Below are 10,297 nucleotides of genomic sequence, written 5' to 3' on the forward strand. Positions count from 1 at the left end.
ACAGCCTTAATATCATGTTTGTAGTCAGTTTGTTTCGTGATCTGTGTGTGTTTTATATTATCCTTGTGATCAACTGAAAGGTCTCATCATAATATTGGGGATTGAAATTGATGAACCAACATTAAACTCTGATCCACCTCAGGGGATATTCATAAGCCCCTAACCACAACCTAAGTTGTGAAACAAGTGTAAGATAGCACAAAGCAGATGCAGTACAACTTTATGTCACATACTGTAGCTTTACTTTCAAGACCACAAAGAAAGTTGTTGCTTAACTTAAATATTAGAAAGAAGGGTAAGAATTACATTTCTGGAACAGTTTTTTTTTTTTTTTTTTGTAAAATTTCTTGAAATGCTGCTAAATGTCAGGAGGACTTTAAAAATTGTTTTTAGGCCTGGAGCAGGGAACCTTTATTTTTGTTTATTTTTTATTTTTTACCTTTGAACCTTCTGTTCATTCATTTGCAGCAAATTAATCATCTCAGTGTACTCTTTACAAGCCTGACCGCGCTTAAATAACAACAGAGCAAAAATCAACTAAGTACAGAAAGCACAGGCACTAACTATTTAGTACTTCCATATCAACTTTATACCCTCCTCCTGTTGATGGAGGTTCTGATATGACATGAGAAATTATTAACTATAAGCAAACACGTTTGTAGAAAATCTAGTAGACTATTTTGTTACATTGTTATTGTTTTAAAGTTACATTGAGTGTCTTAAATGCACCCTGCGCGTTCTCTGACTTACAGATCTTCCTGTGATCAATTGGCTATTGTCCCTTTCATAAAACATTACAAGGTAGCATAAGGGCATCTATTTTGTCATGTCAAAGTGTTTTATATAAGGAATGATGTGGCAAGGGAAGTGTAAGTCAATCTGGCTCTGCTAGGTCTTCCTCTCCTTTTGCAGGTAAGTGACCTCTAGCTAGATGAGACTTGGGTCCACAGGATGTCTTTCATGACCGGTTTTAAAGCTCTCAAATGTGTATTTGTGAGAGTCTATAGAGTGAGACTCGCACTTCATTGTGATAAGTGGTATTTTATGCAGAGGGAAGTGAATTTTTTGGGAAACTGAGGAAAGGGCCTTGATCATGACTGAGAACAGGACACAATCAAAGACTAGTTTCTCTCCAGAGAGCTTGTGGAACTTAAAATGCTTTCACGGCTTTGGTTCATGTTAAAAATTTGTTGAGGGGTTTTCCTGGAGAACCACCCCACAGTTTTGACATGTGGAAAAAGGGGGAAAGGATTTACTTGGTCCAAACAGTGCCAGTTGGTTTTTGACTTCCTGTCTACCAGAACTTTTCCCACCTGATCCCAATGTGCCTCTCAACCCAACTGGACAGATGTCAGCAAAACTGGCTTTGAGGAAGTACTTGTATAGGGGAGAGCAGAAGAGAAAGGTGTTGTTGCACACTACAGGACATAGACTTAATGCCGTTACTGTCCCAAATAGCAGGATCCGCTTGCTGTGGCCAGCACCATTCACCTGTTTAACAGTATCATCTACATGCCACCTTCCAGTGGCTAATCTTCTACAATGCCAGTTAAACCTAACTGCAAAAAAAAAAACTGTAGATGTAAGGCACTGATACAAACACCAAAACCCCAACTCTGAGCGATGGAATAGTTTGATCACATAATTATTAACTCCAGATCTAGTTAATTTACAGAAGACTGTAAAATGATCACAGCAATATAATTTGAAAAGTTGATTAAAAATGGTCTCATTTATCTCTGACTGATCAGCAGATGTTTATCAACTACCAGCCAGTGAGTTGTATTTCACATAGGCTTTTTTATGGCTGCTCTTTGACTATTGGCAGTTTTTTCTGTGCATGAATGATGTAAAATTTTTCCAAACATGGAAAAATCATTCCATTTTTCCTCACCTTTGCAGATGAATGTTAGGTTGCATAAGTTGCTTTTATGCTGCTCTCTCGTCCCTGATATAAAGCAGAGAGGTTATTTGATTACATAAGTATATGTAATCAATAGGCAAGGTACATATTGTCTATGCAGGGTTAAATGTATACATTTATGCCCAAATATACATCCCCTCAAATACTTTGTTAAATCTTCATTAACAAAATATGGAAATGTACTTGTCTTTTAAGCATGGTAAACAAACTGGGGTTGAGGAGAGGGATCTGCTGCAAGCATTCTAGAAGTCTAGTGTCAGTCTGTTTTCATCATCCTTAACAATTTGATGTTTTCTTAGAACTTAAATTCACAATAAATTAGAAGTTGGAGGAACACCAGTATCACAGCTCAGAGTAAGGCAACTTTTATGTAACCATGGACTATGAGGGTAGAGTGCAAGAAGAAAGAAAGAAGAAGAAGAAAGCCCCTGCTCCAAAATCAACACCAAGCATCACCAATATTATCAACATTCACATGAACAGGTCAAAGAACTTCTGGAGAAATTTTTACCATCTCAGGAAACCAAGGTCATGCTATTTAGTCACAATGATGAGGCAACTGCTTGGAGAAGCAGAAGAGAGGCATTGAGACATTAGAATACTGTACCAATATTCAAACAAGGTGATGATAGCATTATGCTGAGTGTCTGTTTCTGCATCATTAATACTGATGCACTGCAGGAAAATAATAAAAATGGAGGACAAAATCCAAATTCTTTAGTTTTACCTCCAATCAACATCTTAAACACAACTGGTCTTTACAACAGAACCTTAATCCCAAATACACATCAAAACATGTTTTACATTGGATAAAGTAGCCTGACATAAATGGCTGAAATCGCCATAACTGAAACCCTATTGAAAATATATGTACTGTATCTAAAAGCCAGGCTGGTGCCAAGAGACCAACAAATTTAAATTAACTCTAGCCAGCATTATTCAGAACTTTGTTGTCTACAGAAGTGCATAATTTCTTTTTAAGTTGTTACAGGTCAAATTTCCAAACATTAGTTCAGGTGTAGTTATTTATGGCCAATGAATACAAAGTTGTTGTATGTTGTATTATCATGCCACACTGAAAAATATATTTAATAATATTTAGTATTGAAATGATCCAAGTTTATTCAACAATTGGTGTGCATTAACTTCTGATCAGAACAATCAGTGATGCTTATCCTTTTCTTGGACAATCTGTAAAAGAAAATCAAGTTAAAATGTAAGATCATCTCCAATTTTAAGAGTACTATTCCATTTCTTTAGTTGTTGACGTCATTTACAATGACTTTTAAACCCAGCCTCAGCCTTCTTTCCACCTCTCTATAAGCAATGTGTTAAATCTATGGCTTTTCTTACTGTGAGCTGGCAGCAGAGGTTGTTACAAAGCCGAGTTGTAAGTAGGTGTTAGGTAGTGGCTGGTATGTAGCAGTCTACTATAACCAACAGTCCTTCAGCCATTCCGCGAAGCCTGCTTAGGTGATGAAAATGATCTACTCAAATAGTTAATGTGTAAATTACCAAAGAAATTCTTGACTTTGCAGCAACATTGCACAATTGGTTTACTCTGTCTGAAATGTAATTCCATAATTATCATTAGTATTATTTATTTATTGCTAGCATATTTAAAATGCTTCTTCATATTAAAATCCTAGTTATATACAAAGAAAGTTTTTTAGGCAGATGGGGTAAGGGTCAGCCTTTACTACTTTGCCTTTATTAACATCTGTGGGTACAAACAGAGAGTGAAACAATGTCAAACAATGGGATCTTGGGATGACACAGTTATTACTTGAAGGTTGAAATAAGGGCCTCTTAAGCATTAATATTATGCTATAATGCCCAGGTTTAGTTTTCCAGAATCCTCTTGTTTTAATGCAATTTCTAATTCAGAACTAGGGTTCAAAAATAACATCAAGCCCTGAAAGAAATGCATAAATTAAATACATTTTAGGCAAATACACTGAAATATCAAATAGCATCTACAAGTTATAAATTACTGGCAGGATTACATGTGAAAATGGCCTCGTATATTGTAAAATGGATTTGTAGTGGGGAGAATGCATTTCTACAAAGCATTTGTCTTGATAACCAGAGTTCTGAGTTTGTGATCTATTGATCTATAAATAGAAGGTGAAGTTGAGGTTATTATAGCATGTTATTGTAACCTGAACAAAATCATAACAAATAAAGTTGTGAAGAAGATTATGTCAGCCTGTTAATTGTGTGTCAACAAAACATACAGATTGCCTTTTTGGCATTGATTTGTAGTTTGAAGCTTTTCAAATAATCCTTATTTTTTGTCCCTGTTTTTAGTGGTAGGTTCCACCTATAAAAGAAAACTGAATGTTTAAATTGAATTGTTGATAAATCACTGTGACCAAACTAAAACTCTGGTAAATGATATTAATTGACACAGCAGAGAACTTAAGCAAACAGCTTAAACTAGTAGCAACTGAACTTAAAAGATTGACAACGGGAGCTGAGCCGACCAGGACTTCTCAGTTCAACTGGAAAGGCTATCAGACAAACTGACAAACAGCAAGCAACAGCAATGACAACTGACAGCAGACATACAACGAGGATTCGACAAGAGACAAAGACAACAGGTGGACTTAAATATACAGGGAGGGTAATCAGGGAATGAGACACACCTGGGAAGCAAACAACAGGGAAGACAGGACTAAACAGAAAACCTCAAAAACAACTACACAGAAAACACAGAACACAACATTAGGAATGCAAATAATAACCATCTTAATTTCAACATTTTTTTTAATTCCATATTCTCTCTTATCAGCTCATGAAGTTAACAACCCCTGTGGACAAACTCTGTTTTTTTAAATTGGTGTATGTCTGGTTTAGGCTCTTGGTAAACCAGATATATGGTCTATATTATAAACCATTTGTCAAAGGTCTATAATATAGTCTTTGGTACCATCTTAAAGGGGACACTCTTGGCTTTCATTTAAGTCAGGTTTTGAGTCTCTCTGACCAACACAGATGTCACTAGAGCTCATTAAACCAAAAATAAGACACATTTTTCCACACTTCTTGACTAAACTAGATAACCCTAACCCAGAGGTATTCAGGGACATCAGGGACACAGAAGTTAACAACTAATGTACGAACCGGATTCCAAAAAAGTTGGGGCACTAAACAAATTGTGAATAAAAATTGAATGCAATGATGTGGAGGTGCCAACATATAATATTTTATTCACAATAGGACACAAATCACAGATCAAGGCCATTTTTCCCACTGTGTGGCATCTCCCCTTCTTCTTACAACACTCAGACGTCTGGGGACAGAGGAGACCAGTGTCTCAAGTTTAGAAATAGGAATGCTCTCCATTCATGTCTAATACAGGCCTCTAACTGTTCAATCGTCTTGGGCCTTCTTTGTCGCACCTTCCTCTTTATGATGCGCCAAATGTTCTGGACTGCAGGCTGGCCATGTCAGAACCCGGATCCTTCTCCTATGTAGCCATGATGTTGTGATTGCTGCAGAATGTGGTCTGGCATTATCTTGTTGAAAAATGCAGGGTCTTCCCTGAAAGAGATGAAGTCTAGATGGGAGCATATGTTGTTCTAGAACCTGAACATAGCTCTCTGCTTTAATGGGGCCTTTCCAGACATGCAAGCTGCCCAGGCCACCAGCTCTCATGCAACCCCAGACCATCAGTGATGCAGCTTCTGAACGGAGCGTTGATAACAACTTGGGTTATCCTTGTCCTCTCTGGTCCGGATGACATGGCGTCCCAGTGTTCCATAAAGAACTTCAAATCGTGACTCATCTGACCACAGAACAGTCGTCCATTTTGCCTCACTCCATTTTAAATGACTCCTGGCCCAGTGCAAACGGCTGAGCTTGTGGAGCTTAGAAATGGCTTCCTCTTTGCACTGTAGAGTTTCAGCTGGCAGCGGCGGATGGCACGGTGGATTGTGTTCACTGACGATGCTTTCTGGAAGTATTCCTGAGCCCATGCTGTCATTTCCTTGACAGTGGCATTCCTGTTTGAGGTGCAGTGACGTTTAAGGGCCCGGAGATCACGAGCATCCAGTAGAGTTTTACGGCCTTGACCCTTACGCACAGCGATTGTTCCAGATTCTCTGAATCTTTTGATGATGTTATGCACGGTTGATGATGATAACTTAAAAGTCTTTGCTATTTTACACTGGGTAACACCATTCTGGTATTGCTGCACTATCTTTCTGCGCAACAATGGTGGAATTGGTGATCCTCTTACCATCTTGGCTTCAGAGACACTGACACTCTAAGAAGCTCTTTTTATACCCAATCATGTTGTCAATTGACCTAATTAGTGTTAATTGGTCTTCCAGCTGTTTGTTATATGTTCAATTTCCTTTTTCCAGCCACTTATTGCTACTTGTCCCAACTTTTTGAGAATTTATAGCCACTGTGAAATTTTGAATCAACATATTTTTCCTTTAAAATGTTACATTTATGCAGATTGAACTTTTGATCTGCCATATATGTTCTACTACAAATAAAATATTGACATTTGCCATCTCCACATCATTGCATTCAGTTTTTATTCACAATTTGTTTAGTGTCCCAACTTTTTTGGAATCCAGTTTGTACTCAACAGACTTTAAAGATTCAGAAAATGTATAATATACCTGTACTGTCTGTCTATGGGAGGCGATTCTGAGCTGCAATTTGAAGTCACATGCTTAGGCTATAACTTTAAAAGGCTCTTTGGTGTGTGTATGGGGTTGGTTTGTTTCGGGTGTTACTCATATCTAGTTTGTTAGTTCTAAAAAGGTTAATCAGAAATAGTAGATAGTAGATAAACTTTAGGATGCTTTACAGAGGCCTATTTATCAGATATTGGGATCTTTTCCATCATGGGCTACCGTTATGTAGCCATGATGACCACATAGAAACATCGTGGTAGGGTCTGGAGGAGACCACCCTCACTAAATGACAAATTCTGAAGTTAAAAAAACGCAGTGATTATATTCAGATGCTTAGGCTGTTATTGACAGCATAATTCACATTATTATGTTACCTTTCTGCCAACAGATGATGATGACCATAGGCATTTTCAATTCTTCACAGTGTTTCTAGTTATTCTTGCATGTCTGAGTTTAGGGATAGCTTTCTTTAGTAGCTCCAGTTAAGTATTTATTCCCTCAAGCTCCTCTTGTAGTGTTTCTAGTTTTCTTATTTTGTCACTTTTGCTTTAGTTAGTCCTTTTGTCTGAATCTTTGTCCATCTTTCTTTAGCCATTCTAGTTAGGTTATTTCTTTGTTTAGATCTTCTAGTTAATCTAGCTCTATGTTCCTTAGTTCTTATTGTTGTTAGATCAGTCCTGTTTCTGTTTGAGTTTTTCCCTCATGTCTTTTTCTCTTCTAGTTCATCAGGTTTTCTTTAGTCTTAGTTTTTCTTTAGTATAGAAAGTATTTTCAGCTCCCTTTTGTTTTCCCCAGTATATCTCCTTAGCTTCTCTGTGCCATCTTCTCCTCGCCCGTCAGCTACCTCCTGTGCCAACTACTCACAATCAATCGTCTCATCTAGTTAGGTCCATTGTTCCATTTGCTACCTCCCAGTATAAATACTGGGAGGTTACCCTGCTCGTCACTATGCTTTTTTCTACCCATGTTTCCCTCCCTGGATTACCTGTTGTTCCCTGTTGTCTTCAGTTTGCTTTGTTTTTCTTTTTGGATTTCCCTGGATCATTGAATTTTTTTGTAATTTGAATTTCTTTATTAAAACATCCACAACATTCAACGTCTTCTGCCTGCTGCTATTGGGTCCCAATCTACACACATCATGACAGATTGGTTAGCACCGGGAGACCTAGGAGAAGGCAGAGGACCTTGATTTTTTTTCACAGATTATGTGTTTCACCATACTGTCAAAATATGCTAATGGTTTCAAGAAATATATTTTTAAAACTTATATACTGCAGTATTGAACTGCCTTTGTTTGTATGCTGGTTATGTACTACCCTGTGGCGGCCAGATGATTCAATTGAATAGCTACTGGATTGTAGCCACAGCTTTCCTGGATCAGTCTGACACAAGTAAAACTGCTCTATCAGACCATTGACCCTTCTGACCTTGTGTTTTTCTCAAGGACAAAATGACAGAGATGGTCCGGCGACCCTCTGATTGCACAGGAACCATTTTGGTGGCCCCAGAATTGGGTCTTTCCATTTTGAAGACAGTGATGTTCTTCTGGTTTCATAATTCTAGCTTTCACTGCAGTGGTCGGGAGGAAATTTGGTACCTCAAAATCCAAAACTACGTTCTTAAACCATAAAAGAGTAGAGTGCCTTTTCCAGGTTGGGAATTAAGTTCTGCCCAACGGAGAAGTTCAAGTATCTCAGGGTCTTGTTCACAAATGAGGAAAAAATGGAGCAGGAGATCGATGGGGGATTGTTGCGGGATCTGCTGTGATAAGGTGCAGCAATGATCTATTGTGAAGCAAGAGCTGAGCAGAAATAAGTTTCCTCTGCATGACATCAGAGCTCTCTTAGAAATAGAGTGAGAAGTTCAGACATCTCAGACATTGTTTCCCAACTCTGGTCCTCTAGGCACACTGCCCTGCATGTTTTAGGTGTTTCCTTGCTTCAGCCCAGGGAATTTCAATTATCAGGCGTTTGATTAACTGCAATCAGCTGATTGAGGTGCATTAAAGCAGGTAAACATATGAAACATCCGAGGCAGTGCTCCCTGAGGAACAGGGTTGGGAAACACTGATCTAGGAGGAACGCTGAGTAGAGCCACTTCTCATGAATATGGAAAGAAGCCAGATGAGGTGGCCCGGCCATTCGATTAGGATGGGCGCCTCCCTGGTGAGGTGTTCTGGACACACCCCACCAGAAGGAGACCCAGAGGAAGACCTCTGACATGATGGAGGGATTACATTGATAGGATGGCCAGGGAAGGCCTTGGGGTTCCCCCTGAGGAGCTGAAGAAAGTGCATGCTGCAGTTAACAATATTCACGCCACTGCTGTCAACTCAGTGACTTTCTTGCTTTATTTATTAACATTTCAGATGATAAAAATTGATATGGGCCAAAATCAAAATTGATAATCGACCAGAAAACTGTAATTAGTGCACCCCTACATAAGATAGAAAATATACACACATATTTATGACATTCCTTGATTAACCCTTTCATGCATAGTGGTCACTACAGTGGACAGCTATCTAAAAGCCATTTTCTTGTGCTTCTTGTGGATTTCTATGTTATAAATGCACACTGGACATCAGCTGCAAATGCAAGAATTTATTTTTGTTAAATCCAATACGGCCGACAGACATAAAAGCATGCCAACCGCCCCTGACCCTCCTTCTACTGTCAACGGCTCTTGCAGGTAAAAAAAATATTGTGACATCAGACAACCCTTAAAGAACAATACTACTGATATAGTTTTGAAATAACAACTTTGTATTTGGATAAAATTACAATTGATCACCTAAAGAACATAAAATAAAAAAAATGTTTTTTACAAAAACAATTTTCCTACCTTTTTTATGCCTTATGAAAATTTAAAAAAAATGGAAAAAAAATCCTGACACAAAGGATCAAAATTCATGAATGAAAGGGTTACATTCATTTCTCTTAAGTGTAATTAGAAGAGCTAAAATTTTAATTCATACCAGATGAGTCTTTTTCATCTGAGAACGTTGACCAGTACTGAGTTGATTCTGTGCCTTTAAACAACTTTCATTAGAGAAGTTTCACATAACTTAGAAGTTGATGTAAAAATAATGTTTGTTTTAGTCACATAAATTATCAGCAGCAAACAACATATCACCACCTACAGCTTAGAGTAGCTCATCAATATATTAATGTAGTAGCCATGTAACCTGATGTAAAAACATTTTGCTAGACAATATCAAACATTGAGAAGTTTCATTTATTGTTATTAAACTTTATCAAACATACAGTTTTGAAGCCAAAAAACCCTCAGAAACATTTAGGGCCGACAACAAGAATCAACTCATTTAAAGTTAGAACTCAGTTTCACACAAACATTCTAGCATAAATGTTTGGATGTTGAACTGGACCGCTCAAGGACACTATCATGCTAAGTTTCTATTAGCAACTCCACAAATGTTTTTGATAAATATTACATTTCCAACACACATGAAAACAAACATTTATCTTGTGTTTTTTTTTTCTATTCTCCCTCTTTCTTCTTTTTTTGAGACATTGTTTTATTAACTTATCTTCCACTGGTGCTTTGAACGTTTGGATGCGCTCTTTACATTGTGATGCAGGTCATATTACTGGTGAAGCGTGACCTACAGCGGCCACCAGGGGGACCTCAAGAGCAATTTATTTTTCTTTTTGTATGAATTCTAGGTATACGTTCAGGGGCGCTGCCAGGAATCTTG

The 10,297-nt window shown here is 37.9% G+C and overlaps 1 protein-coding gene across 2 annotated transcripts in view; it reads right to left on the minus strand.

Annotated features, from left to right (window-relative positions):
- The window catches only part of slc6a20 (solute carrier family 6 member 20), a 36,856-nt gene that overhangs the window by 20,302 nt on the left and 6,257 nt on the right, over nucleotides 1-10,297 (minus strand). The gene's annotated exons all lie outside the window — the stretch shown is intronic.

This window comes from Poecilia latipinna, unplaced genomic scaffold (genome assembly GCF_001443285.1).
Source record: "Poecilia latipinna isolate Pla-1442-1.1 unplaced genomic scaffold, P_latipinna-1.0 Scaffold2568, whole genome shotgun sequence".
Classification (NCBI taxonomy): Eukaryota; Metazoa; Chordata; class Actinopteri; order Cyprinodontiformes; family Poeciliidae; genus Poecilia; species Poecilia latipinna.